General features: G+C 32.9%; 1 protein-coding gene across 1 annotated transcript in view; it reads right to left on the bottom strand.

Moving 5' to 3' along the window:
• Window positions 1-18,015, bottom strand: part of LOC129950129 (LHFPL tetraspan subfamily member 2a protein) — a 28,592-nt gene extending 10,577 nt beyond the window's left edge. The window contains exon 1 of the mRNA XM_056061960.1: window positions 17,011-18,015. The gene's annotated coding sequence lies outside the window, so the exon portion shown is untranslated. The remainder of the gene's footprint in view (window positions 1-17,010) is intronic.
• Between the last annotated feature and the right edge of the window lie 4,674 nt (window positions 18,016-22,689).

Genomic DNA, 22,689 nt, shown 5'->3' with positions numbered 1-22,689 from the left:
ATCCTAGGATAACACACCCCATAAATGAAAAATACTTGGAAGCATACTTAATGAAAACAATTGTTTGTGTATTCAACTAGTTCGTTCAAAGCTTTTTAATTTCATATTAGAAGGACCAGGATGGAAAGTAAATTATCTGAAGATAAGAAAGAGGAAGAACATGTGTGTTTAAATTGTAAAGCGATCGCCTAGTGGTTGTGTAGTTAGGCAGGTGTCTAAAACGAACAAAGAATAGTTCAATGGCGTGCTCAGAAATGTTTGTGATGATAATGAATTAATGTTATTAGTAGGTAGTAAGTACTTTCTCCAATCCAATCACATTCCTTCTTTCCTACAAGTTTTCAGCGTAAACATGGAGTTATTACGTTCAGTTTATTTTTCAATTTTGTTTTAAAAATACTTTTGGTATGCAGTTGTTTAGAGATTGTAAATATACGCTCTATATTTTTTTAATTTCATAAAAAAAATGTTGACCCGTTTTTGAGATATAGAATTTTGAAAAAAAAAATATTTTTTTAAAAATCCAAACAAAAAAAAATTGCATTTTTGATAATCAAATATTGTTAAGGCAATACAAGAGTTTAGTCATAAAAAAAATTATTGAAATCAGTTCATAAATTGCTGAGAAAATTAAAAAAACAAAATAACGGTTCTATGAGTGGTACCTTTCCTGAGCAATACAAAATTTTAGAGAAAATTAATAAAAAATCTATTGGTTTGTTTTTGAGAAAATTCGAAGCTAAAGCGTGTTTGTGTTTCAGCCATTAGTGATCCGTTAAAGCTTCAAATAACATAACAAAAACCAATAATAAAATAATAATATGGTTGACAGATATTGTCTCAGTCATAAAATCTCGTTGTCAGTTGATGCCAAACAATAACATCTGACAATTTTAAAAGTTTATCTGACAATAGCTGACAGTAGAATACAATCAAATATTGATTTAAATAAAGAGATTACATTCATTCACTTTAATTTTAGAACTCAGACTTTTCTATTCACTTGCAGAAAGATTGCAATCATTTTTCCTTCCATTCATTTTACAGAAGTTAATTACATGCTATCTTTAAGAATTCATGCATTCCTTCGCATTCTCTACATTCCTTGATTTGACAATTTTCTCTGTATTCCCCACTCTTATGACAATTTTAAAGAATGCAAAAGAATACAAAGAATGCAAAAAGAATGAAGAGAATGCAAAAGAATGCAAAGACCCCATGAATTCTCAAAAGATTGAATTCAATTCATTGCTGTAAAATGAATAAAGTTAAGAAAATGTTTCCAGTCTTTTTTTGTTAGAAGTGAATGGTGATTGCATAATTTTAAATTTGAAGTCCCAAAGTTTAATCTTACTTACTTAAGGTGGTGCTAAGTTTAATCAATGAATGCAATATTCTTATTGAAGACTGCATTCTTTTACAAGCCTGGCTGGCAGTGTTTTTTTTAGCTGTATTGCCACTAAAAATTGTCAGACATTCAATTCAAGTTTTTTAAAAACCAGATGCGATAATTGGCGTTTTTCTTTTTTAACTTCCCATAGGAAGTTATTGTAATGGGTCCGATTTGTCAAATTGAAAATTTTGACATTTTTCGACGTTTCAAGGTCCCTAGAGTCGAAATAATATAATATAATGTACATATAGACAAACTTTTAAGCAAGACAAATCGACAGACGGGGTGGGAAGTTATCAGTGTTGGTCGCATCCCAGCCTCTTTTTAGTTTAAAGCAGAGCTCGGACTGTCAAAAAAATAATTGTGTTTTTTAGTTCTGAACATGTTCACAGTGCGCTCTGTGAGCTTAGAATAAAATAACAGAGTTAACTGCGTAAAATGCATAAACATAAACAATTTGATATTTGAAAGCCGGGAAATAAAAAAAATCATCGTCAAAACAATAAAAATGGCGGAAGAAGCTGGTCGCTCTAGTGCAGAATGTAAGATAACTTAGAAACAATTGCATATAGAATTTTTATAAATCAAATTTATTTCAGGCGTCAAATAGACCAACGCTATGACTGTTTTTCAAATTATGACAGTTTAGTGCTCAAGTTGTTTCATAAATAAAACAGAGAGCTCTGGCTCAGAACTCTACTCTACTCTACTATGTTCGCTAAGACTCTGCTCAGCTCTGAACTAAAAAAGAAAAACGCCAAATATTATAGGATCTGACTTACGTCTGTAGATCAAGTGATGCAAGAATTTTACTTTTTCATTTCAGTCAGTCAGTTTTGCTGATATTCATTTGCATGATACTTCGATTTCTTATTGCTAGTGTCAACTATCAATTGATAGTTGGTAAGTATTTAAATTTGGTCTTTCATAATTTTGTTTGTTAAAAAATTAAGCAATTTTTGAGCAAATTATTATTCACAACAATCTGGAACATTCTTTATTCTCAAAACTCGTTTTAGTTAGTTGTTTAAATGTTAAAGTTTTATATTTATCAACTATCAATTGGTATTTGATATTCTTGATAGGGGTGATTGATAACACCTCTTTGTATATTTTATAAGTATTGTTCTGACGATTTTGCCAACTGTCTCTTACATCAGCTCAATGAATTGTATGAAAATTATTATATCCCTCCATGATTTGAATCATTTGTTATTCTTCCAGTTTTCAAAAAAAGGAAACCAAAATAAGGTTTAAAACTATAGAGGGATTTCACTACTTAATACAATCCGCAAGATATTTGGCAGTATTTTGTATAAACGCTTAACCAATTGGGTTGAGGACCATCAGATACTAAGTGAATTTCAAGCTGGCTTTCGTCAAGGATATTCCACTGTAGATCAAATTTTTACACTAAGTATTATTGTCCATATCAAACGCACTCAGAGTAAAAAAGGTTATACTTATTTTATAGAAAATGTGGAAAACACAAATTGCTCAGCAAAAGTTTGGGACGGGACCTCGATGTCGGAAAGTTTTTTGACTCATGGGATTGAGAGAAGTATGTATCTTGAGCACATTACTATTCTCCCTCTTACTTGATGATATGCTGATGACATCGTGATGTTAGCCGACGCTCCCATAAAATTTCAGATGATGATTACCAATTTGGATGAGTACTGCAAAAGATGGAACCTAACCTCAAAATCTCAGATAATGGTGTTTGGTAGTGGTAAGCGACTTCAGAATGGTAATTTTAATTGGAAACTTGATGGGGTTTCCTCTAGAAATAGTAGATAACTAAAAATACCTTGGCTTCATAATGACGCCACAAAATAGTATAAAGTTTCATTTAGGAGAAAAACTAAAAAGTTCAAAAAATCCTATCAACTCTACTTTGTTCAGCTGCATGAAAAATAAAAATATTGGTCTTCGTGCAAAATACCGGGTGTTTGAGGCTACTGCTCAATCAATTATTTTGTATGCAGCCCAGGTTTAGGGATACCTTCAATATGAGACTGTCGAACAACTGCTTAAATTTTTTCAAACGAGTACTACACCTGCCCATGTCAACGCCCACTTATATATTACATATTGAAACTGGACTTCCACCAATATACATCACAACACTGAAACTACATTTCGACTAATTTATCTCGTCTTCCTAAAACAGTACAAACCTGTGCTTTGGAAAAAAATCGTCATGTTTTGAAAACTGGAAGGAATTGGCTGAGAAGACCGGATGTCCGCTCAATCTAGAAACGTTTAACTTTCATCAATTAAAATCAGAGTTATACAATATTCTTCGGGTTCTGAATGAAAGTATGCAAAAATCATTTATCGAAGAAGCACAATCTTCAATAAACAGAGTATATTATCCCAAGCTCGAGCACGATCTCAGCAAGATAAGTTATTTCGGAAATAACGAGAGTGTTAATAAAATATCCACCATTTTTACGAGGAGAGTTACTGCCGTTAAATTTTACACCCCACCGCCCAGATCTCCCAATCCAATGTAGTATGTGTAATCTTACTCGTGAAGATATAATGCATTTTGTGGGAATATGTCCATTACTTAAAGAAATTCGAAAACTATATCTAGGAAAAGTTATTTTCACAACGGAAGAACTTATTTATCTTTTGAATGGAAATGATTGGTCGGCTCTTTTCAAATTTGTAAAATCCGCATTACGATTTCGAAACCAAATTTTAAGAGAACCATTTTAATTATTATAATTAGGATGGTCATGTCAGAAGTCTTTGGTTTAATCCCTGCCTGTGTCACCTTAAGTTTTTTCACGGGCCTTTTGCGAGGAATTGACAAATACTCCAAGAGTAATTGCTATCATGAAAAGTGATTCCTCAAATTAGCCGTTCGGATTCGGCATTGAATCTATTGGTCTCATCCGTCCCTGACAACAGTACTCGCACATATAAATGGTTGAGAGTCGTAATTCAGCAGGCCCTGGTTTTCTACGAGCTGTTGCCCCTCTAAGAATTATTATTATATGAGGATAAACGAGCTGTGATAATCATAGATTAAAGATGACCCACGGTGAACAAACCAACCCTGAAAAATGTAATTTGAGGCACTTTAGAAGATTATGTTAAATTAAGCCTAGTAGTTTATGAAACAACATAATTATTAATACAAAGAACAAGTAAACAGTCCTTTAATTGAAAACTCATATAAAAAAATAAGACCACAAGCCTGTTCATTCTAATCTCGTTATTGTAAATCCCACACATGATACCCTTATAATCATTTTTATTGTACCATATCTAGGCAGAGCTCAACCACAAGAATTAATGCACCAGATACTTTTTATAACCAGATCTATATAAGTTTATATGAACTTTGCATTATGTCACCATCTACCATATCATGATATAGAATTTCCCCCAAATTGTATTAAAAGAGAGTGCTGATGTGTAATTTCAATTAAAACAACATGCGTGTACGCCACTTTTAATGTAGACATTTTTATATATACATTTGTTATCTTTCTTATTGTCAAAAAGAAAGAAAAAAAAACCCTCAGGACACTGAAAGACTAAATTAAAAGAATTACGTAATTCCCATGATAATAATTTACATGTTTATTATACCAATTTTCGTATGGAAAATGTGTTTTATGGGAATGAGAATTGTTCTATATTTACTTTATTTAGAAACCTAAACAAAAGTTTTAAATGTTATTTTATTAAAATATACGAGTTCATATGTAGGTTAGTCATTTTTACATAACTCATAATTCCCATAATTTGTTTTATTTCTTCAATAAGTCATACTCGTGCCTAAGCACTACTGTCGGATTAAGAGCAAACAATTGTGAATTGTTAATTTATTTTGGAATGACACTTGAAAGGTCAAAAACTGCTACAAAAAGTCAATTTGATTTAATAGATAATTACTTGAAGAAAATGGTTTACAAATGTATCCAGGAATTTTCTATTTTGTCAATATTTTAATAAGCCATGTTCTATCGATAAAGACAGTTGCACCCACCTCCCCTATCCCTCAACACAAAACATTCTCCCCTCATACTAAAATTCTTACAAATGTCCATTAGTTTACCCACGTACTCAATTTTAGACGTACTGTTAAGAATAGAGAATCCTTTTTAGCCGTACATCAAGAATGGCTTTTTTCACTCCCATTGTTTCTTTATTAATTGCGACATATAGAAACTACTTGCATATTGTAAGTAATTCGTTCCTAGAAATTGTCAAACTCAATATTTTATTCAATTATAATATAATGATGTTATGATAAGTCGTAAAAAGGGGGTATGTTGATTCCGTCCGTCTGTCTATCGGTTCGCAATCCTTCAACAAAAAAATTAAGTCGATTAAGTTCTAACTCGGAAATTACGGTTTTAAGCAGTTTGCGTTTGGTGATTTTTAATATTTTTTTATGACCAAAGTATAACGAGGCAGTCATTTAAAATTAACTCCTCATAAAATTTCTAGTTGTCAAAAATGCAAGACTCGAATTTTCTCAGAAACGGCCAAATATATTTTTATGAAATATTCTTAAAACTTTTTTGTATTATCTTGACTGTTTTCAATATAACGTCTTACTTAAAATGGATAACCCGTCCTATCATGTCATTCATAATTTTGTTGTTGGATAAACCCCCAAACCTCCCGTAGTGCTTGTGGCTTTACAGTTAGTGTGTAGGATTGTCATGCCAGAGGTCTTGGGTTCAATACCTGCCTGTACGACCTAACGTCTTTTAGGGGAACTGTCTCTTGCAGGAAATTTACAAATCATCCAAGAGTAATTCGTGTCCTGAAAAGTGCTTTCTCAAATTAGACTTTCGGATTCGTCATACAAAGTGTAAGTCCCATCCATTTCTGAAAAAATTCCTACACCGAAATGGTTGAGAGATATAAGCCCTAGTTCTTTGCGAGCCACCTAATTTATTTATTCTAACCTCCTCCTTTTCCCCTCCAACTAAAACAATTCTGTAGAAAAACTTGAACTTCGAAGAATGCTCACCAGCTTACAAACTAGCTCAATTTCGGACACAGTGTCAAAAAGTATAAAGGTTCTCTTTTTTTTCAGCCGGACATCAAGAATGTACAATGTTATATTAAACTCTTTTTCTTTTTTAATTTTGTTATCAAAAATTCTCCTCTCAAATCTTTTCCTATTTAATTTCTTAGTATCATTCTTAAACCATATTAAACTTATATATGTATTTATAAATGATGTTAAAAAAACATGACAGCAAAAAAATTGAAGTCGAAAAGGTTTTCTTACTTTGAATAAAACTGCACTTTTCCAATATGGTTTGATAACCTTAATTGAAATCCGACTTTAAAACTAACTTCAAGTTATTGAGATATTACTTTTTAAAATTAAAATAAAATGCACGACTGGGTCGCACGAACTTGCTCCTGTACGCACAAAGTATGTTTAAAAAAGATTTTAAAATATACCTATAAAATAAGTCAGTCTTCAAAGATATAAATGCCATTTGATTTGTCAAAAAAAAAAACGCGCAATTCATCCCAAGACACAACTCACCCTAGGACATTTCATCTCGGAAGTGAAATATACTTGTAAGCGTGCTTAACGAAAACAATTGTTTGTGTATTCAACTATTTCGTTCAAAGCTTTTTCCTTTGGATAGCCTTATTTTAATTTCATATTAGAAGAACCAGGATGGAAAATAAAGTATCTGAAGATAAGAAAGAGGAAGAATATTTATGTTCAAATCGTAAAGCGATCGCCTATTGGTTGTGTAGTTAGGTAAGTGTCTAAAACGAACATAGAATAGTTCACTTGGCGTGCTCAGCTTTATGCAGATAGATAGATAAAGAACAAGAAATTGCTATTCATGTGTTGGTTACAGTCAGGCTCATGTGCGTTTTGGATTTTAGTTATGAAGTGACACGTAAGCAGTAGTTGTAAAGTTATTTAGATATAAAATTTTGAAAAAAAAATTCAGTATTTTTTTAAAAGTCCAAACAATACAAAATTGCGCTTTTGATAATCAAATATTGTTAAGGCAATATAAGAGCTTATTCAAAAATTAATTATTGAAATCAGTTCATAAGTTGCTCAGAAAATTAAAAAACAAAATAACGGTTTTATGAGCGGTACCTTTCATGAGCAATACAAAAATATGTTTTTCTTATTAAAAGAAGCCAAATTAAAAAAATAAAATTTTAGAGAAAATTTAAAAAAAATCTATCGGTTTGTTGTTATGAAAATTCGAATTTTCGTTTTTTGACCAAAAAAATGTATGGGGCCACTGTAAGTTTTGATCTTAAAAAAAACACACAGAAAAAACAGACCAGACGGAATCGCGGGACCCACTTCTTGTCGACTTCTCTACCATCGTAATATCATTTTTGATTAAAATCTCGAGTTCGAAATTTTGTTCCTATAAGTCGCAAGTAAAAACACATAAATAAAGCTTTTTGAGGCTTACTAAATTTTTTGAAGTACCAAATCAATAATAATAATCCCATTCGTCAATATTCTGTTTCAATATTTATATTATTCCATATAATATTTCAAAAATCGTCATAAGTTCTTAGATTTCACTTGTCTGTAAACTATTTATGGTAAAACGGTTTGAAAGTAAGTGTTGTTCTTGTTTGGAATTCGCTGCCTTAACATTTTAAGTTCAACAATCGAGTTTTTTAAAATATATTCAAAAAGAGGCTGGGATGCGACCCACACTTATAACTTCCCATCCCGTCTGTCGATTTGTCTTGCTTAAAAGGTTTATAAACTTTCGTTTTGGTTTAAAAAAGTTGAATTATTAAAAAAAAATTAAAACTACCAACAATATTTTTTTTATAAAGAAATAGTTTTGTTTGATAGATTTTTAGTCGAAAACAAATGCCACTAATTTTAGTATCATTTCTTAAATTTTTACAAATTGGATGCATTAAATTAATTTGAGAAATTCAAGAAACGAACATCAATTTCACAAATTTGCGTAATATTTTTTTGTAGATTTTATTTTTTTATGAAAAATATCGCATATCGAAAATTTTATTTTCTGAAAAAAAAATTTAAAGACAATATGTACGAATATTTCAGTGCCAAAATATGTCTCATTGTCTGTCATTCTAGAGGAGGACCTTATCCAGCCCCTCATCAACCCCGCAACCCTGACTCGTAAATGCCTACACGGGCCTCTGTCTCTGCCCAGCATTAGTCTGTTGTCTGTCCCTAACATGGGAAATCTGCAAATCCGGCTCGAAGGACCAAATGTTATGTCTAAGTTTTTGTTATAAAAAATTAGTAAAAAAAGAACAAAGAAATAAAACATCAACCACTTTGTAGAAATCAATTTTGAATTATATTTTTAGTCACAAGACAATGTATATTCGATTATACAACAATTCCATTAATTATTTGACATGTAGCTCATTTGTGGACTGTATTTGATAATTTTTAGAAGGTTTGTTTCCTTCAAATGTTGAACTGTCTTCTCTCCGTAAATTTATTCTCATTTGTAATTGTACTTTCGTAAACAATATTTTTAATTTTTGAAAAGCTGTTTGTGTCGAAAGTACATTTTTACCAAGTTTTAGTATTGTTTTTTGTTAGGTTTTTATTTTTTGTAAAAAAAAACTGTCAATTAGATTTTCTTCAAAATTTTACTGAGTGTTGACAACAGTATTTTTTAAAAGATAAAAGCAGTTTAAAGCAAATATACCAAAGTTTTGAAAAGATATTTGAGTCGAAAACAATTTTTATGAACTTTTATTAATTTTTTTGTGTAGGTTTTTATTTTTGAAAACTGCTGTGGTAAAAAAAACACCCACGCAATTTTCTTGAGGGCCCTTCCTTCATCTTCCTGCCTTATTATCTGTATAATAAAATTTATTTGAACTTTGACAAAGCCGAATTTGGACTCGAGCTTAAGTAAGTTGCAGTAGCACCAGCCCAGAGATGGGAGTTATACTCAAGCTTTGGACGAATATAAGTCTTATAGATAACAGCCAGATCAGAAGGGGCGAAATATTTTCTGCATCACCTAAGGAAACCCAAACACCTTACGGCATTTTTGTCGACATCGCATATGTGATCGTTCCACAAGACGTGGTTGGTGACACACATATCGAGAATATCTAGGTGTTCAGTCCCATTGATGCAAGTGCCATCCATGCATAATGGCAATGGGGATACCCCTCTCGCTTTCACGATACAGCATTGGGTTTTCGAAGCATTAAATTCGACACGGTTTTTAATCCCCATTGGACAATACTGTTAAGGTCGGAATTTTATGAGCTTATCATAGTTTGTCGTTGCAGTTCCATATCCAAATAAGAGAGATATGAGTCTGAAAACAAATATGAAAAGCTAAGAGTAATATAGTCAGCGAAACAATGTATTGGATTAAAAGTTGCAGACAGGAGATATTTAATAAAAATGAGAAAGAGTGTTGGAGATAAAACGGAGCCTTGGGGCACACAAGCATTTATTTTGTAGTTTTTAGACTTGAATCAATACAACTTGTATTCAACGATTTGAAAGGTAATTACTAATCCAATGATGCAGGGATTCGTGAAAACCGAAAGCACGCATTTTCGAAAAGAGAGCCTGATGCCAAACCCTATCAAATGCTTTTGAAATATAAAGTCCAATAATCTTACTTTCTCCAAAGCAATGCAAAGATTTGCTCCACTGTTTGGTGAGATGAACCATGAGATCACCAGTGGACCTATTGCTTTTAAAAGCCGTACTGACGGTCATTAAGAAGCTTTCGATCTTCAAGATTTTTCTTGAGCTGATAATTAATCATGACCTTGGAAAGAAGGAAGATAAGTGCAATCGGTCGGTAATTAGACGGTGAAGAAGATTCGCCTTTTTTGGGAATAGGCTGAACAAATGCAGTTTTCCATTCCGCTCGGAACGAAACCTGAGGAGTAGGACAGATGAAAAAGCTTACGCAGTGGTTTTGCCAGCGTTGAAGAAAACCCCTTCAGGACAATAGCGATGATACCATCTGGACCATCGGATTTATGTGTGTTTAGATTTCTAAAGACTCTTGCCACAGTACGAGTGCGAAAAAAGATTGGTCCCATGGAATCACTAACTCGCTCAAGTACAGGCGGAGTCAAAACACTCACAGGCAGCGTTAAATTGGCGGCGAACAGCCTAGCAAAGAGATTAGTTTTTCTAAAGAGCTAACAAAAGGAGTGTCATTGACAACAAGCGTAGGAACCGAGGAAGAATTCCTCCATGTTTTTTACAAATGACCAAAAATTTTACTGCATGCTTGAACTTTTTCCGACTTTCTCAGAAGGGTTGGCCTTATAGCAACAGAAACTTACTTCTTTGACCCCAATATCCTCTTTACAGCTAACATCAAACCATGCGTTTTGTAAGGTCTGATGCTTTAAACCCTGTGTGGGATAAAAGTTCTTATTCCCAGGAGAATTACACTTGTGATCATATCAGCGCTGGCTTCAACGTCATTATCGAGGAAGCATAGTGCCCAGTTAAAGATCCTGAAGGAATTATTGAGACCGTCCCAGTTGGCTTTTTAGTATTGCTATACGGTTCTCTTAGGAGCTCTGGACAGTTTTGACACGAGGAATCCGCTGATATAACACAAAGGGATAATTAGAAAATACAATTTCCTTAAGTGGCGCCCAAATTGAATCATAAGGGTTTGGTACGAACACAAGATTGTTGTCACTCACTCGAATTATCGACTCGAAACTTCAGAAAGTAAGTTGAAAAAAATTGTTTACGTTAAATTTTCCGAAAAACCAAAACAATTCAAAGTCATTACCTATGCACCGCATGAGTGCCATGCCTTAACATACTTCAACAATATCGATCGAACTTACATATATAGGACTTGAATTTCCCGCCTTATGTTTCAATTTTTAAATAAAAGCACTCTTCATCTATTTAGTTTGTCTAATGTAATTAATTATTACCCTTTACTTGTAACTTTACGGACATGTTTACCTTATAGTGTAATATATGAGGCCCACACCCGCTTCTCAAAACAAAACTAAATTAAATTCATGTGTACGACTACGAGTCTTCGGTCTTCTGTTGTTTATATTTTCTTATCAAAAAAACACAACGGGAAACAAAAGGGAAAAACATAATGAATACAAAATAAACAAAAACATTGAATTTCTTTTTTCCTTGATGGATGCGATGCCCCAAAAATTTAAGAACCGTCAGAAATTGTAATTCAAAAACGAATTACAGCTGATTGCCGGCTCTCGGTGCCCTTAGAGATTTTTGACTTAGATTGCTCCTCCGATGGATGACTGGATGGATGGGATGTGGATTTGTTTTTGAATTTGGATGTGGAATTGTGGATGATGGAGCACAGAATGTAAACAAATCCAAAGCACGCATTTTTGAGAGATAACTATCTTGTCTTGTTTTTGACAGAAGCTTGAGGTTGTTTGGAATAATTGGAATTGGACAGAGTCAGGCAGTTTTTTTTATTGTTGGAAAATATCTACATATGTACATTTAGGGTTGAATTATACAAAAATTATAAATTAAAAAAGAAGAAATACTGTTGCGCGCGATTATCAAGGGAGCATTGCCCTTTGTTTGCTGGCAATGCCTTGACGCATGCTATTACACTCAGCGACTCGAGCGACGCCCGTCGTCTTCTTCATTCTTTTTTTTTTTATTTGTATCTTTATGAGTTAAGATAGAATGTAGAGAAGTAGGTACATCCATACCATATGTGCATAGATATTATATACGACCTCTTCCTTTTGCCATTGTTTTTTTTTTGTTGTATTTTGAATTTGAATTTGAATGACAATCAATTTATAATTGAAGTCTAAAATGGTATCGTTTTATGTTGTGTTATTTTATTTTGTTTTATTATATTGCGTACTCTTCAGGCTATGAATGGTATGTACATATTTGATTAATATGCGTGACTTGACTTAAGATATTTTTATTCTTTAAGATTTTATGTGAATTTTTTTCAAAATGCAAATACTTATAAATAGTAAATACCTACCTACCTATTTAAATGCCGGTTTTGTGCAATGTCAGTCACTTAACTGATTGATATCAGATTGGTAGGGTTCTATCTTGACAGTGAATTTTCGATTGATGTTGTTTGGATACATAAATTGAATTAATTTCAGTGACTGTCTGCAGTGTTTGGCATTTTAGATGAAATTATGTTGGATTTCTGTAGTTAAGAACAAATAAATAGGTAGGGGAAAGGGGGGGGGGTGACTTTTTAAATTCTGAAGGCACCAAAACTAATTTTCACCCTGTCAAGATTATTATTTAAAAATACTCCATTTTCTGTTATGGCACTGATTTGGACGAAAAGATCGAAAACAATAAGAATACTTCAAAATTGTAATTCATTAGTTTTGTTTGTAATTATTGTTTTAGAGGAGAACACATCCGGTAGGGCCTGCGATATTTGAACGCAGCCATACTTTAATGTCAGAACAGATGGCAGTTTGATTTGAATAACACCATTTTCTATGTAAAATGTCAAATTTTTAGCATCAATGGCTGCGTTCAATCTCATGTTGCATAAGGTATCTTGGATTGGATAATTTTTAGATACCAAATTGAACGAGTCGGATATCTTAATTGACATAGCTAGCAAAAAATAAAATAACTATTAGTTGTTCATAAAAAGCAAAGAATTTAAGCACTATTCACATGAGCACGACCAACGACCAACGAATGAACGAATATTCGTCGATTTTGACATTTCTTTCACATGAGAGTTTTTAACTCGTCGCGAGTGAAGTTTAACAAGGAGCCACAGCCAAACACCATTCACCCCCCCAAACCAAAACAGGAATGATTTTTTCGGTTAAGTGCGCGCGATTATTTTATTCGTTGCGAGTGTTTATAATGTGGAACGCGAACAAAGTTTGACAGTTCGTATCAATTTACATTTTTATAAATTTATTAATATATGATATTGACAAGTAAAAGTATGTATCATAAATCAAATAGAAACTATATTGCTATCGTTTTGTTAGGAATTTGTGGAGAAATATGTCTTCAAAGGTATATAAACTCACTCATGTGAATACTACTTTAGATTTCGAAGTCGAAAACTGTTATAAAACAAGCATAGCAATGCATAATTTTAATAATTCACCGGATTTAAAAAAAAAAATAATATTTTCAATTCGCTGATCTGTCAGGTACCAACATACACGAGAAATTCTCTGAATTTTGTTTTTGACATCCCAGCTGTTTTTTACATGTAAAACAATAACAAAAAGGTTTTTCGATACTCTGTCTGTCTGCGATTTAACACAGCCAAAAAATCCAATAGAGGTCTTTCAAAGCAAACACAAACAAGGAATGTCAAAAAAAAAATCGCACCAAAGCAGACTACAATTAGATAATGGGCAGGTATACAGACAACATAAGGGACTTCATTTGCAGTCAACATTTTGAACAAAAGGAGCTAGTTAGTTTTTTAACTGTCATAAACATTGACATACTATACATGGACTGCTAGTAGCCAACTTTACGATGGTTCCACTTTTAACGGACAAAACACTAGCGCAAAGAGGGCTATGCGGAAAAATTGTGTAACATTTACATTTAATATTCACAGGCACAGCGCAAAGCCTGCTTCTGCTTCATTTTGCACGAACTGTCAAAATTTTTCAATAACATACAAAAAAACATGGCATCGTTTGTTTTCAACAAATTATACTAAATGTCAACACTTTCTATGTCAGAAAAAACTTATCTCAATTAAATACAAACAGATGTCGCTAAATATTTCATAACTTTTTTTGCCACTGTGTCTGGAAGGGCTAATGTAGCTAATTTGAAGTGGAACCATTTTAATTCAAATTTTGTATGGAAAATTCACAACACTAGCAGTCCATAAATAGTATGTCAATGGTCATGAAACTTTACTTCATAAACCTCTACCTCCAGTTTTTGGTATTATTGTCTACAAAACACTCCAATTCCTTTATGTCACCTCAACCTGCCCAATGAAATTTCTGTCAAGTGACGATTTTGACTTTAAAAATATAGGAGAAAACGCTGAAACCTAGAAAGATCAGGTTTTCGGATACCACTATGTTAGTATCTTACGTGTCAAAGAATAGCTTTGTTAGACTTCGAAATCTAAAAGTTACCGAGTTAAAGAACTCGTTCAATAAGAATATCCAAAAATCAATGTATATATCCAGGAGCTTATTCAACACGATATTGAACACAGCCATTGACAGCTCACTCGTGGAAATCTGTCAAAACAAACACTTTTCAACAGTTTATAATTCTAAGATTTCGTAGAATTTTCTCGGCCAAAAATCATAAACAGAATTCACTATTTATTCTTACCTAGCAATAAAATTATCTTTGCATTTCTATTATTCCATTTTAGATCATAAAAATTCTATCCTCAGATTTTTGACAGCAAACATGGAAAATTTGTATTGGCAATTATGTTTATAATTCTGAGAATACAGAGTTTATCTGTGATCTTAGAAATATAAACTAGCCAATTTTATAACAACATTTTTTTAAAAATAGACATTTGACGTTTAGAAACGAAAGGGAAGTTTTAATCAGAACCCCACTTATGACAGTTTATTTTCTATAAACAAAATTGAGAAGGTACTTCTGAATATGAACTCAAAATCGGCCAAAAATGCAAAAATGCACATAGCTGAAATGTGGAAAACCAACATGAACATGTTCATTAAATTAAAATGAGATTAAACAATCAATTAATAATGTAAAGAAATAATTTAGCAAACTACAAACTTGAGAACTACGACAAAATTCAATTTTAACAGAAATAATAAATCTATGTATGTATTTATATCATTAAGTCTCTATTCAAACTAGTTTCCATTAAAGTTATAAGGTCTCGAATAAATATTTTGGCTTTTTTATCTTGGATAAAATAGGACTTCATGTCTTAATAACAAAAAAAAAACTTTTAAAAAGTCACATTGTAGATTTAATTAAAATTGTAAAATGATTAATTTCTTATGTCAAATTTGGTTTAGAAGTATTTGGAAATTATGACACCTGTCAACATTAAAACATTTCTCAGATATATGTGAAAAATAAATGACAAGTGCTACCTGTCAAATTTTATGTAATAGTGTTACAATTTAAAAAAGTAAAAAGGTAGTTGTCATATTGTACACAACAACTCAGAAATAAATATGTGTAATTTATATGACAAATTTCAAAGACATGGCCTGTCAAAACATCACAACAATAACAACACAACAACTCAGAAATAAATATCTTAAATATGTGTGCTTTATATCACAAATTTAAAAGACAGGCCTGTCAAAACATCACAACAATAATATCATCAACATTGTACAATGATTAATTTATTATGTCAAATTTGGTTCAAATGTGTCTAGAAATTATGACACCTGTCAATATTTTCTGACATTCAAATATTTCACATAGAAATGTAAAAAATTAGTGACAATTGACACCTGTCAAATTTTATGAAATAAGTGTTATTATTGAGAAAAGTAAAAAGGTGGTTAAAATATTGTACTAATTCATAATGTATAAAATAAATATCTTTTATATGACAAATATGTCAGGCAGGCCTGTTAAAATATCACAAGGATAATATCATTAAAATTTGACAGTGAGTAACTTATTTTATGTCAAATTTAGTGTAAATGATTTTTAACATTTCTCAAACAAATAAGAAAAGTAATGAACTTTATGAAGTAAGTGTTATTATTCAGAAAAGTAGAAAGGAAGTTGTCACATAATAATATGTACAACTCAAAAATAAATATGTGTCCTTCATATGACAAATGTGTCAGACAACCCTGTCAATACATGACAACGATGCTTTTATTAAAATTATACAATGTAATATAATTATGACACCTATCAATATTTTATGCCTTTTAAACATTTCTCCGACAAATGTGAACAAAATAATGCATAACTAACACCTGTCAAACTTAATGAAGTAAGTGTTATTATTCAAAACCTAGAAGGGTAGCTGTCTTAATAATGAAATAAGAAAATGTTTGAATGCTAATGGTGATGAAAATCGGGTAAAGTTTCTAAGTTATCCAAGAAAGAAGAAATGAAATGTCATTCAACTTGTCATTTATACTTCAAATTCAACTAATTAGGGTAGTTTCATTCTCTTGTTTCCCTTATTTATTTTGCGAATTTTTCTATTTTGAATTTGTTTTTTAACACTCTCTCTTAATGATGATCTTTTGTATCCGTTATTTAAAAATTCACTTGTTTCAATACCAAATTCGTGCCCTATTTCCAAATAAATGAAAATGAATACAAGCACTATCACACACTGTCTTCAAAATGTTAATTTTTTTAAAAGGGGTGTACCCTTCGCGTTGTTGCTTCTGTTGTTTTTGTTGTTGTTTTTTCTTTATTTCCACATCAGTCATTCAATTCTTCGTTTTATTTCGAAATAAATGAATAATAATTTGCCATAGTGCGTCTCAAAAACCATCTGTTCGATTTCAATGGCACGTCATTAGATCAAGTAAGTACTTATAAATAGAACTACTCAAGTACACACAAAAATTATTATATTCTTAAGGTACATACACACTTTTTTAAATGAAAACAATATGAAAAAAGGTAGTATAGGGAGATCGGCTTTTCTTTTTACCTTGGGCCTCTGAGTTAGGGACAGGACAGGGTACTCGTTTAAAAAACTATATTATTGACGGACCGATAACCACAAGAGCACAGCGAGCGCAAATTTAAAAAAAAAAGCAGAAGAAAATAAACGACGACGAGAAAAAAGGAAAAACCGTTGCACACCCGTCTACGTCTTCGCGTTAGCTCGCACGTCAAGTGAATAAAATAAATGCGTGTCGTCCTCTGAGCTGTGTTGAGTTCTGAGAGTTCTTCCTTCCATTCAAATGTATCTTCTAGATACAAAACTGCAAAAATTCATATCGCGGTCGGATTAGGAATTTCTGTCATGTTTCAGCAGCAACAGCAGCAGCAGTGCTGCCGTTCTGTTGTCTTTAATCGTAGTCCGTCGTCGTCGACGTTGTTGTTGTTGCTCGCGTATGCTACTGCAAGACCGCGCGCAAGCTCAGATATTATGCATAGATCGCTTCGCTTCGACACACACTCCCGCGTCCGATTCGTTTCGTTTGTCATCAACTAACAGCAGCCGGTATGCTAATCTACCGCCTTCACCCGCCTGCACTTAAACTCTATACGAAGTCTTATAGCCGCTTGCGCTTACTAAAAAGCCTGACTTCCTACGAGCCTATATTCTACACTCTGCGATGTGTATGAAGCGAAGTTGCAATGAAAAAAATGCGTCTGATCGTCCGTCAGACGCCGCCGACGAGTGACGCTACGTCCGTGCGTCGTCGTGTCGTTACTCGTTGTCGTCAAAATGGTAAAACGATATTTTTAACGATCGCCGCGCCGAACGAGTGGCAATTTAAAATTTTACTTTTTATCAAAACAGTTCTTTTTTTTATTAATTGTTAAACACTATCCACTTGAACATTAATAAATAATAATAAATAGAGCCCCACATGGAGGGAGAGGTTTTCTTAGACACTTGGGTGGAGTAATTGGAATCGCGATTCTGTGTAAACTGTATAATCCAGCTCCAGTCACGATGACTGCCAACGGAAGACTGAGACTGAAGCTGTCTGAATTTTATAAAGTCCTTTCATGGTGGCGATGAGAAGACTGCTTCGGCGCGTTTTTTTGGAGGGCGCGAGCGCGAGGAGTTTTTTAGTTTTCTTCACTTGAACGCTTTTTGGTCTTCAATGAGATCGAGTTGAATACTTGTTGGTGTTTTTGTTGTATTTTGTTAGATTATTATGGAGGGCGGGTATAGTGGTAATGGCAGTGACGGAATGAGAACCAAACAAAATATCTTTTTTGGTTTGGGCATTTTGAATGGGGGTCGGATGGAGTTGAGCTGAATTGAGTTTGGTTGGCGGGAATGATTGTTGCAGCGGAGAATTGACATGATATACTTCGTTTTGGGTGCCAGTGCCTTACCACAATTCCACCACCACCGCCGCCGCCGCAGCGAGTCAGACCGAAAACAAGCCTCATGATGGAGCTTATGGAGCTCTATAAGAGGGTACGAAATGTGTAACGATTGTTTGTTTGTTTATTTTGATATGGTTTATATATTTTATTTTTCTTCAATAAATTGGCATAGTTGTTATATTTGTTGAGTGTTCAAATGTTCACATATAAAAATGTATGAATTTTTGTATATTTCAGTGAGCTTGATGGAAAGACCCATGTGAGAGAATATATGTATGTATGCTTAACTGGAACTGCTGGTACCCAGCTGTAGACAGCATGTGATTCAAAAGTGCGATCACATCAGACGTTATAATGGGGTTTCCGGCAAAGACTTGGCACTCTTATATCTTATGGTATAGCCTAGGGCAAAAGTTAGATAGATACTCAAGGCGGCCGGCGCTGCAGCGTATACTCGTATAACTATGCTTGGATATGGGAAAGATAAGTTTTGCAAGAAAAAGTTCATTTATATGTTAATTTTTATGCATGATATGATGGCGTGAAAGGCAGTTTTTTAAGTTTGAGATCATAAATAATATAACTTCGCAAGGATGTGATATGCAAGGCAATGTACATAATTTTTGTGTAGGTTTAAGATTTGAGGATTTAATTATATATAGAGGTATCTACCTGGATCCTGTTTAGAAGTCTTTGACAAAATGAAGATGACACAGTTCATGCTTTTGTTTTTTATAAAGTTGTGTGATTCATAAACTTCTCTTTCTTTCTCTCTGTCAGCGGTTATATTCTAAGAACTTCAACTTCAATCAAGATTATGAATCAATGGAGATTTTTTAAATGCATAGTCATATAAGTTTGAATGTGAACATTTCGAAAATCAATAATGTGAAAAAAATTCGTAAATAACATCTGTTTTATCTACGGTACATTACATACAAACTTCAAGGAATGTTGCCTTATAAAAAAAATATATTGGACTTGAATTTTATTGTAACACTAACACAAAACAACTAAAGTAAAATGGTTTATTAAAATCAGTTATCAAGGCCAAACCTATAATATTGCTGATGAATTTGTATTAATTGTAAAGGGTTTTTCAATAAGAGATTTCATTTTGATACTTTTGAAAAAACAAATGTTTTTCAATATCAATATCAGCCGTAACATTTCCACGACTAATTTGCACACTTACAGCTTTATTTTAATCGAAAACTTCTCGAACTCGAGCTAAAGGTCTTTAATTGATAGTGGAGTAATTGCACGGACTTTACCTTTTACGTGGTCCCAAGAAACAAAATGCATCGCATGAACTTGCTCTCAAGAAAATTGCGTATTTGGTTTTTTTTACCATAGTTTAAAAAAAGGTGAATATTTTGGTTAACCTTAAATATCTTACGAACCAAAAACGCTAAAGACTTGAATTAAAATGTATACAATATATTGTGACGTGATACAATACAAATATATTTTTTGAAAAAAAAAATCCAATTAACGGTTTTTTTATAAGTCAAAAAAAACAGAAAAAAAAAATGTGTGACCTCGAAAATTTTACGAATACAAAATGATTTTATCTCTAAAAAAAGAGTACGATAACTTTGGCGACAAAGTTTGATGACGATTTGTATAGAACAGTTAAAAACAACCATTTTTTCTCCCCTCGTTTAGGCGGTAGGGGTCAATTTAAAAAAATATGTACATTAAATGGAATAAAAATAATTAAAAAATAATAGTAATACTCACAATTAAGTATTATACCTTTTTTTAAAGCTAACATTTTTTTCTATTAGCTTGTTTTGAAATAAAGTCAAAAATATGCATAGTTTTGGAAAAAAATAGTTTTAAAGCCAAAATTTGTGCAAAAAAAAATAAAAAAAGGTTAAAGTGTAATTTTTCAATACTTCAAGATTATTTACCACTGTTTTGATTTCAGAATTTATTGCTCTTATTTGTTTTTGATCAAAAACTGAAAACTAGATGATTTTATGTCTTTTAGTTTTTGAGAAAATTGCAAATTACCAAAACAAAATATTTCAATTAAATTACTTTTTCCTTGCTTAAGTATTAACGTAGGCTTATTTTGATAGTAATAATCGAATAAGGATTAAGATATATTCATCTTGCACGCACTCCAACTTGCACCCACCCCAAATCCTATAGTGTAGCCAAGCAGCTGGGTTGCATGCTGCCCCCCCCCCCCTTAGGCATCTCACATCGTAAAGTCAAGTAAAGCAATTCATTCAGCATAACCCAGAATGCACCACGAGGAGGTTGAATTGCATTGAATCCCGCGTCCCAGGTAGTTAGTCTTTAAGTAAGTCAGGAGTTAGTAAAAATAGTCAAGTCAATTTTCAATGTGTTGAAGGTATGTAAGTCTCGTCAGTGAATTCATCGTCCGTACTAGTGTCACTGTGGAGTTCGTTAAGTTCGTCATTGATGGTCAAGAGCCGAGGTTGTTTTGGCGGTAAAACTTCTTCTAGGCGTTCACTGCGAACGTCAGGGGGGGGGGTCGAAGTGCTTGAGTTGCAGACCCACACTTTCTTTTCTATCAATCAAACATACTTTTTTTACATCTAGTAAGAATTCCATTATTTGGGATCCCAAGTCGTCCTTATATTTGTCTTAAAGGCAATATTTTCTATAAAAAAAAGTGCCATATATTGATGGATGTGGAGTGTTGTTTTGCGTCATAAAATTGTTTTTTTTTTTTCAGAAGCTTATTTTGATTTTCAAGATCGTTTATTGTGTTAGATCTGTCGGTTTTGTCAACATATTCGCCTTTGCTGTGGTTTGTTACGCCATGACTCGTAGAAGTGGAGAACATTTTTTCAACACCTATGTACTGGCGTGCGCTGTCGGTACAGATACGACTTGTATTGGGGTTAACATATTGATGAATAAAAGGATACAAATCTTCCTTACATTTGGAATTGACTTTTAAGAAACGTCCGACCTTATCTTCTTTGCAATATAGCCCCAACACTACAATTGTCATCTGTTCTGTGACACGGCCTCTGTGGTATTTTGTTTTCGTTAAAAATGTTTCATCGATTTGAACCGTTTTTTCTTCACCGCCAATTTTAATATCAATATGGGATGATATTATTTCAGCTATTTCCCGAAAATAATTATAGTAATCTATGATGGTAGATTTACTTAATTTATTTTGGTTGTCGTGATTCCGCCAAGCGATTAAATGCTAATTTGGAAATTTACGAAAATATTTAAAACAAAATCCTTGAATTGATTTCATTTATTTACCTGGAAAACCGTGTTTACAGGCATTTTAATCACAAATGAGATAATTATAGCAAGCACCTCATGTAAAAATGTTCCCAATGATGGGTTGATTGTATTTCTACAAGTTTTGTCACCTTTTTTTTTGAGCTCATTTTTAAACATCGCCAAAACCAACCGAACTTTGTACTTTTTAAATTTTCCACGGTCATTAAAATATCACAACACAGAGGTGTAGTATACGTTTTGGAGGGAATTAACCCGATTTCTTCTAAATGAAAACCCAAAACTTTATTTGTTTATTGACACCAAATCCCCAAACGAACAAAAAATCGAAAAAATATTATTTTGGGTGAAGAAGTGGATGCTTATCCACCATTCTTAAAAAGGAAACACTACTCTTTCAAACGTTATAAAGGGTGATTTTTTTGAGGTTAGGATTTTGATGCATTAGTATTTGACAGATCACGCGGAATTTCAGACATGGTGTCAAAGAGAAAGATGCTCAGTATGCTTTGACATTTCATCATGAATAAACTTACTAACGAGCAACGCTTGCAAATCATTGAATTTTATTACCAAAATCAGTGTTCGGTTCGAAATGTGTTTCGCGCTTTACGTCCGATTTATGGTCTACATAATCGACCAAGTGAGCAAACAATTAATGCGATTGTGACCAAGTTTCGCACTCAGTTTACTTTATTGGACATTAAACCAACCACACGAATGCGTACAGTGCGTACAGAAGAGAATATTGCGTCTGTTTTTGAGAGTGTTGCTGAAGACCGTGAAATATCGATTCGTCGCCGTTCGCAGCAATTGGGTTTGTGTTATTCGACCACATGGAAGATTTTACGCAAAGATCTTGGTGTAAAACCGTATAAAATCTGCCACAACGTCGAATTTTCAGTGAATGGGCCCTAGAAAAGTTGGCAGAAAATCCGCTTTTTTATCGACAAATTTTGTTCAGCGATGAGGCTCATTTCTGGTTGAATGGCTACGTAAATAAGCAAAATTGCCGCATTTGGAGTGAAGAGCAACCAGAAGCCGTTCAAGAACTGCCCATGCATCCCGAAAA

The sequence above is a fragment of the Eupeodes corollae genome, chromosome 3 (assembly GCF_945859685.1).
Source record: "Eupeodes corollae chromosome 3, idEupCoro1.1, whole genome shotgun sequence".
Lineage (NCBI taxonomy): Eukaryota > Metazoa > Arthropoda > Insecta > Diptera > Syrphidae > Eupeodes > Eupeodes corollae.
This window is presented reverse-complemented; position numbering and strand designations above follow the sequence as displayed.